Source organism: Rutidosis leptorrhynchoides, chromosome 2, assembly GCF_046630445.1.
Source record: "Rutidosis leptorrhynchoides isolate AG116_Rl617_1_P2 chromosome 2, CSIRO_AGI_Rlap_v1, whole genome shotgun sequence".
In the NCBI taxonomy this organism is placed as follows: domain Eukaryota; kingdom Viridiplantae; phylum Streptophyta; class Magnoliopsida; order Asterales; family Asteraceae; genus Rutidosis; species Rutidosis leptorrhynchoides.
Window position 1 is genome coordinate 61,433,509 of NC_092334.1, and position 9,615 is coordinate 61,443,123.

At 31.5% G+C, this 9,615-nt stretch overlaps 1 pseudogene; it reads right to left on the minus strand.

The window, feature by feature from the left end:
- Window positions 1-5,499: 5,499 nt before the first annotated feature.
- LOC139887916 (protein ALP1-like) lies at window positions 5,500-9,202 on the minus strand (annotated as a pseudogene).
- Window positions 9,203-9,615: the final 413 nt, after the last annotated feature.

Here is a 9,615-nt window from a genome sequence, read left to right on the forward strand (position 1 = left end):
CGATAATAATTTCACCCAGTGCTTCTCTTAGTGGTGATAAATCAATTATACCGATATTAAATCGGATGTTTAGTTTCGCAAACCGAGGTTATCAATTTTGAAGAGATATAGTGCCAGAAAGGTATCTGATTTTCGATTTCTATAGACGAATTCCACTGTAGGTTTGTTAACGTTTATGAGTTTTTGTTTTCCATATACGAATTTTCTTTTTCCATATACGAATGTTTGATTTCGCTGCATCACGAAATTCGTCTATTGAAATTGAAAATTAGATAATGTGTTCATGATTTAAATTTTACTACATGTGAAGTTAATGTTTTCATGATTTAAATTTTATTTTGATTTTTGTGTATAACAAATGTTGCAGGTTGATACAGCTATTACAATCTTTAGTAATGTCGAAATCAATTCTGATTTATAGGTATTATAATTATAATCTTTCCTTTCTTTGAATTTGAGATATATGTTTATCATTGTTTTAGGTTTTCATTATTGTTTGTAAGTTGAATACTTGATAATATAAGTCAGCTAATTTTATAGTAACAAAAATTTGTACTTTTCACTATTGAATTGGTTATAATTTTTCTTTTTTGAAAGATATTGAATTGGTTATAATATTATATATATTTTTGTTCTGCGTATGTGTTGGTGGTTGAAAAGGCGTATGATAGATTGTAGGTTGAATGATATTATGTAGTTAAGTGTATCTTGCAGGTGTCAAAATACGCAGATGGTTAGGGTGTAAACTGGGTACAAGCTAAAACAATAATTCATCAATATCTTATTATGTGGTAATCTGGACTAATATGATGAGTTTGAGTTAAGGTATAAACAATGAATGTAGCATCCGTTGTGATATCTAGAACATAAGTTAATTGCTGAGATTTGACGACTTAGGAATATTTTCTATGTTGGCAATCTGAATATGTAAGTCACAAAGACCTGATTTTGTGAAGTTAATGAACCTGATTTGTTATGGTCTACAAGTTATATTAGAAATATAGTTTTTTTTAAATACTACCTGATTTGATGCCCATGTTATAAACTTGGTAGAACTTGCAGGTACAAACTTGGTAGAACTTGCTATTATATTCTATAGATGATAGATGATGGGTTATGGACATTCTTTTATTAGTCCACTACTATCGAGATTTTTTTTACGAATATACGTTTTTTTTAGTTGACGATGAAATTGACGCTGCAATTATTTTACAATACCAGTTCATGAGAACGAATAGATATGAAAAGCCCTAATTTCATAGCGTTCCCTAAAACTGATAATCATACCTGCGATGATGAAATTACATTCATTCTTCGAAAGATTACAAAGGTAATATGTTCAGGTTATTCAACGTAATAGTTTTTTTAGTTATGGTTCTCATTGTTATGAAATTTATGTATGCTAATTACTTAACCAATTTCATATATGCTTTTTGTCTCAAAAATTAATTGGTGAGAAGAACCATCATAGACATCAAGTAAGGTTTTTCTTTTGTAATGTTTGTTATTATCGAATTTGTATCTAAAACTTTTCATAAATCTGTTCATATTTGCTATTAGGGTTTATGGAATTCTGATAATTATACCTAATTCTTACATATTTTTTGCATATCGTTAAATTGGTTTTTGGTATTTGAAAGCTAACGTCAAGTTAACGTCATGTTAACGTCAAGTTAACGTCAAGCTAACGTCAAGTTATGTTATGTTGTAGGTTAGCGAATTGTCGACTGCAGAAAAAGAGAACAAAAGTAAGTGATAATGTGTAGGTTAATGATGGGTGTGTGACTGTTGATGATCATCTGCATGTTACTTCTTTGTTGTCTCGAAGGTAAATTTCTCAGAGGAATAATAAAGCCTCTACTAGCAAAATACCTGCAGTGGTTGTTTCTCCTATTACTATTACTGATATAATTCGTTTTCAGTTGCACTTGCCTCCCATGTGGCTGAACATCAACCTATTTTGCTTCCCAATTTTGGTTATTCATCTCTTCATAATTCTCAAAAGGTTTTGTAGTATCCAGGTCAGAAATTATTATCTGTTGTGTGCTTGCTGAAGTTTTAATACTTTTATTATCTGTTATTGCAACTTTTATGCTCTCACTTTCATTCTATGGTTTGTTTAATGTGATTTTTTGGGTTACCCTATTGTTGATATGATTTTAGTAATTTTTTCTTCTGACGATACATGCAGTTGTTACCGCTCATTATCGTGATATGGGTGACTGTGATTACACATGTAGACAGTGCAAAAGTTTAGCAATGCAGTAAATTATTGAGCGCACCACAACACTTAAGTTCGGTAGCAGAAGCATGTATTCCCCACCTTCTCAAAGACGGGATCACGTTGCATGTATAGGATAATACAATCTTATATGCGTCAGGCTTGGTTAGTGTATATCGTTCTAAAACTATTCCTCTTTAAATTTTGCGGTTTTTAGGTAACTCGATATGGGTTCATGCAATGGAATGGAGTCGTCAAAAAGAGTTTGCCGCAGCTGCTAGTGCTTCTTTTCCTCGAAGTACCTTTCGTTTCCTTTTTGTATCCATTTATTACTTTCAGAGGTGACAATCTTAACCCATTAAATTCATCGGTTTGAGTAAATATCTATATCTATATCTATATTATATATAATAACAAAGTTATTTTTACCTAATCAACATTTAAAAGTTTTACATGGGCAAAAAATTGACCATTAGATTAACTGTTTCCAATATCTACAGCCATGGTATATATGCGATGGAATAGTTATTTTATTGATTCTTAATCGTTTTTATTTTTCGATCTGTTATGAATCATACGAAACATGAATCATACATTTCTAAATTTGTTATTTCGAATTCTTAATTTATTACTTATTACGTTTCTAAATTTTTAATTTCTATTATGATTCATACATTTCTAAATTTGTTATTTCGAATTCTTAATTTGTTACTTAATACGTTTCTAAATTCTTAATTTGTATTATGAATCATACGAAACATTTTTTAGGGTTTGTTTGTATTCAGATTCGGATTACCTTTTCAATTAAATATTATGTCTGTTTAAGTCTTTCTGTTTTAAGTTTTGTTAAAAATTTATTAGGAATTTGCTAAAGTACAAATTAAGTTAGGTAATTTCTTAAAGTACAGGTTAAGCATTAAGTTGGGTAATTTGTTTTATTGGATTTATAAGAGATGAGTTTTGAAACAGATTTGTTAAATGTGTTTGGATATAACTTTGACCTGGTTTGTAAAGTATGTAAGTGTATAGTTGTTGTTTAGAAATAGAAATGGATTATATGTTATCATCAATTTGTCTTTTAAAAGTACTCTTGCATTCTTTTCATATGTTTTAACGAGGTTGATTGCAATCTAGAATTTCAGGCTCTATTATGTGCACTATATTCAGTTACTAATACTAATCCATTGACTTTATATATTGGCTCTTATGGTTAAATTCATTAGCTTTAATTTGTTTGTATTTTTTACCTAATTACTATCTAAATTATTTCTTCTTATGTGTATGCTTATATCCGCCTGCTTTCTTCACAAAATTCTACCACATTTGTTATTTTTTCTGCCACTGTCATATAAAGATGGAGTTAACATAGACGGCAATAGTATATTTGGTTATGGTGTGACAAATATGACTGTTTCTAACACTTCTTCATCTTATCAACAGGGTCTCAAAACAGCAGGTAACATGTTTAGTATCTCATTTATTTATTTTTTAATAATTCTTTAAGATTGTTTATATTTGTTCTCTAACTTTGTTTTGATTTTTCCTTCAACAAGCAATCACAATAGTTGTGCTGTTAATTATGCTGGTGGTAATCTGAACTGCCTAAGACATGGTTATAATGTATTACTCAAGGTATTTTCCAATCCGCACTAATGCTATATACAATTTATTCCGTATATAATCTTTAGTTATCGAAATTGTTACATATATATGTGCATATAAGTGGGTTGTTTTACATTCTGTTATAAGGAGATCAAATAGTTGCCCAGAATGTATATTTTGGAAAATATAGTTAAGAGGGATACGATTCCCTTAGGTCAAGCATGACAAACTGGTCAGAAGTTGCCTATAATAATGTATATTAATTTTAAAACATGGTTTGCTATTGAAGTAAATATAGTTTTTGGTAAGCTTACTTAACAATTCATGTTTCTAAACTGCTCGATCCAACCCAACTTGACCCGTTGATCCCGTCTATAAAAGGTACGTACTTTGAGTGGGTTCGAACTTCACATGTGGCCACCTCTAACAAGATCATACATATTGTTCATTTATTATTCAAATATTATAAGAAGCTAGATGTGCAATTAACTTGATGAATGAAGGATAAGGAACACGCTCTAACTTGGAGCAGGCAGTAGCCCAATGAACCGAGCCCATGTCCTGGACTCGATGGAAGGTAACTCAAAAACCTGAGCAGGTAGTAGGTGTTGCATCGGTTCTGACCGTGCTCTTGATACATTCGGTATCTCTCAATGTCGTATATTTTTTAATTTTCGAGTTTTTCTTTATTTGAAGTAATATGTTACTTAGCTCATATAGCCTAGGGTATTTTGTGTTGTATTTTCCTACTTGCTACGTATTTATTATACTACTGTATTATACTCCGTGTTACTTGATTGTTTTATAGCATTATAAATAAATAATATTTCACAGTATTTATCTTTTTTTCGTTTACCAATAATTATTCATTCCAATACATTCTATATGCTCTCTATTTTGGTAACCAAAATCGGATTCCGTCAATTATTTACAATTGCGAAAATGTATATTTACAACTATCGTGCATTGTACGGCTAATCAGTACGAATACGAACATTTTCCATTACTATTTTATAGACTTGTCGTGCAATTCACGGACTCTTAAAGTGTTTCGTCATTGAAATGTTATCAACAACAAATAATGTTGTACAAATAGTGACGATTACGAAAATTATTTTTTTAGAGCTACCGTTCAACGCACGAGCTCTTAAAATGTTATGGTTATGACAAAAGATTATTAAACTGGTAACAATAAACAATACTGGTACTTTCATATTTCGTTCAATTTGTGCTATTAAAGTTTCACATGTAGTTTTGTGTTTTGTTAATGTCGGAATTTGTAGCCTTAATCTATGTATTGTGTGTAAAGAAAAAAAAGTTAACAATATTATGTTTATTTCATCCATAAGAATACTTGTGATACTCTCTTTATCATAATGTTAATTGATATAGCATATATGTTTCCAGTTTGTTTGATTAAGAGTCGCAGTGCAACGCACGGGCTCTACTATGATGTTTTATTTTCAATGTTCATTTGATATTGTCATCATTAACTTATGTTTTAATAATTAGTATAAATAGATTCATCTGTGCAACGCACGGGCACTCAAAGTCTATTATATTAACTATGACATAAATACAAGGGCAGAACTTACCCACGGTCCAACAAACAACAAAATCAAACAGCCCAATCAACTATATGAATAAGTATACAAATCAACAAACACTAGTCTCACTTAGCCCATTACAAACTTAATATCCACCAACTTTAAATTCCAATAATTTGCAGTTCTTAAAACAACATAATTTTTAACTTTCAATAGGAGCATCTTCAATCTAACATGATTTTGAATACAAACAATAAGCTTTTCAACAGTCCTTTTCTTTCTATTATGCAACATGCTATTTCTTTCTTGCCAAATGTAGTACACACTTGCAGCCAATATAACTCCATTGAGAATATTCCAAATATTATTCGTATAAAGGTATTGAGCTAAGCTGTGCACAATGTTAACAATATGATTCTACAGACCATTGAACACTAACTTTGCCTTCATGCTTCTCCAAACCTCCATACTGTAATCATATTTGAAGAATCATTAACTTGCTCACAAAGACTGCATTTCATCACTTGACTAGGCATCCATTTCTGAATTCCGTCTTGGGTGTGCAGTCTATTTAACATAGCAAACCATAACATGAAAGCATGTGTGGGATCAAGATATCTAAACCAGATAACATGATACCATTCAACTTGATTCTTGTTTCTCCTAAAATCACTCCACACTTGACTTGTAGAGAAATTGACCTTTTTCCATTATTAGTTATCTAACTATATTCATCTTTATCATTTCTGGACTTAACACAAATATGAGCTTTAACTTTTTCCTTAAAATTCATTAAGGTGGCGTTTGGTTCGTGAATTTCAAATCCTGGGATTTCAAATCCCTTGGGATTTGAAATCCTGAAGGATTTAAAATCCCAGGATTTGAAATCCCACGATGTGTTTGGTTGACGGATTTTGTTAAAAAAAGTTCAAAAGGGATTTTCAGTTCAATGACAAAAATAACCTTCATTGATAAAATGCATTATAATATTACTGTACTTATCATCAAGTTATTACCACATTATAACTTTAAAGTCTCCTCTCTTCAAACACATACTACAACACTAGTAAACAATTGTAGCTACTGTGATAATCGACTTATGCACAATTCTATCTACTGCCATGAAAATAATTGTATCTACTGCCATGAAAACAACTGTATCTTCAAACACATATTAAACACTGGTGACAATTTCCATGAAACAATTTTATCTACTGCCATGACACCAAAATAGAGGTGCATTTTTCATAATATTACATCCGTTACCCAAAACAACTTTCATAATATTGTTTTAATTAAAGATTACAAACCAAAAGAGTAGTTGAACATTTACAACTTACATTTCAAACATAGATACTGCTAAATTATCTCTGAATGAAGTCCACTCGTTAGAAGTCCCAATGGAATTTATATTATTTTCTTGATCAACTCCAGCGTCTCCGGTACATGGATCCGTGAGAGGTAAGTCTTCAAATGGATCTCTATCCATTTCTTGTCTTATGTAGTTGTGTAGGAGACAACACGCCATGATTATTTTAACTTTTAATTCAATGGGATAATAAGACGCGTCCTTTAAGATTTTTCATCTTCCTTTTAAGATACCAAAACACCTCTCTATAATATTTCTTGCATGTGAATGTTTCATGTTGTAAAACTCTTTTGGAGTAGTTGGTTGGTAGCCCTCGCGCCACTCATTTAGATGATACCTTTGGCCTCTATAAGGTACAAGAAAACCCTCTGCATTTGTGTATCCCGCATCAACTAAGTAATAACCTAAATATCACTTGGTAAAGTTATTACAATGTAAAAATAATCTAAATCAGTTGCATTCTTTGAAATTATATGTACATACAAGGTCTTGGGACTTTCAACCCATTTGGTCAAAGAAGTGCATCTCGAAGGACTCTACATCCGCTGCTGACCCTTCCCATCCTGCTAAGACATAAATAAATTGCATATCTTGTGAGCACACACCTAAAACATTTGTGGCGATAGTATTCTTTCTTGTTCTATATCTAGGTTTGTCTTCCCTTGACACTAAACAATCTATATATGTTCCATCTAAAGCTCCTAAGCAATCCTGTAAACAAAATTACAAAGTCACCATGTCACTTTTTCATGTATATTATATACTTCCAAGTTCCAACAAACAAAGAAAAGCCATAAAAAAGAGTTATACCTTGAACCATTTCCACTTTTCGTCCGTAGAGTTATTGGGAACGGGTTCGGGTTTCTTAAGTAAACGTGAATGCAATCTTAGCACCGCATTGCAAACTTGAGCAAAGTATCTAGTAATTATTTCTCCTGATAAACGAAATAGACTAATTATGCACCGATTCTTTTCATTATGAGCCATCATGTGAAGAAACATGGCAAGTTGTTCATCAACATTCATATTTCTACTTGGTTTTAACCCTCCAAATGTTTCAAGCATGTAACACAACTTTTTAAAGCAAGCACGAGTCATTCTAATTTGCGCTATGGATCTAATGTCACTTATATAAACGTTATTATACATTATCGAGTCTCGGTCTATATTTGATGATGAGTATTGGATACGTTTTTTTTATCTCGTATGCGTTTAGCTATGACAACCCAAAGAGAGATGACAAAGAATGCAACAGATGTCATCACTATGTGCCAAAATGCCTTTTTCCGTAGTTTACATTTACTTGTAATTAAACTAAGCCGAGCCATGATCTATAAACTGTCGAATAACAAACCATTACAAAACACATATCACTTTAAATTAGCATAAAAAGTGGGTCTCTTTGAATGCAAATAAGTATAAATGTATAACAAGCATTCATTCATGTACTAGTTTGGCTTTTCAAAAAAATAAAAATAAAAAAATCATGTACTAGTTTTATTCAATCATAAAACTTGTTGCTTGTGATGTTTCAAAAAGATGTTCCATATTAGGTCTAGCACATGTGTAATTAGATGCGGGTAGTATTCTTCCCTAATACTGCAAGATCCATTTCTAACACTATAGTCAAGCATCAGTGGTCAAGGCTTCCAAGTCTCGTTCAATGGATAAAATAATTACTAGGTGGAAGTGAAAATCAAGCAAAATACTACAATAGCAACCACATATATTATAATAATTACCTTGAATTTGATTGTGAAGTCATGGATGAAGGGCAATTTTGTGTGATGAAATAAAAGAGCAGGTAGCGATATCAGTGAAGAACTAGGTTTAGATCTTTTATCTGGAGAAAGAAAAGAGCAGGTGGTGAGTTTTGTTGGGTTGGAGGGTATTTTTGTCCCATTTTGGTCATTGAAACTTCTGTGTTTTTATAGGATTTGAAATCCCCCAACACTTCAAGGATTTAAGAATCCTTCCTCAATAGGATTTAAAATACAAATCCTTTCCTTAAACCTCCAACCAAACATATCATTTTGGGGATTTCAAATGCAAATCCTACAAAATCCCATGAAATACTACCAACCAAACGGACCCTAAGTACTTCCATTACCTGTTAACATTGAAACCAGCTTTAGTATTCCATAAACTACCTCTTTTAAGCTTGACAATATTGACCCATTTGCTCCATAAAGAGTCTTTTTGGGCCAAATTCTACAAATATGTTTAACAAGTAATGTTTCATTCCAATCCTTGAGGGGTTTCAAACCTAAACCCCCTGGATCTTTGGGAGTACATACACTCTCCCAAACAACCTTTCCTCTATCTTTTGCACTATCAGATTGACACTACAGAAATCCCTTTAAACAATTTTCAGTTTCATCAATAATTCCACTTGGTAGCACATATACAGAGGCCTAATAAATTTGCATAACACATAAGCAACTAACTGTAATCTACCTGCATATGCCAATTTTTTGTTTTTCCAATTATTTATCTTTTTGTTGTATATGTCTACATTGAGGATTAGGTTGAGTTAAAATAATCTTGAGATTGAGAGATGAATGGTAAGTACAAGCTTTGTTATTGGGATGTTTTAATAATTAGTTAATTGCCCATCATGTGCCACACGTACTTACTTAATGAAACAAATTAAAATTAACTAGCGTTAGGTTTAGAAACAAAGTTACACACTTTAAAAATTATAGAGACTATCGGTATAAGTTAAATGATTGCCGGTATAATTTTGAGTAAATCACAAGAACCAATGATATAATTAATCTTATTGATGTGTGCGAGGTGTAGTACGAAATACTATTATAGTTTACTACAAAATACTATTAAATACGATACAATTTTACACAAGTTATTTATTTATT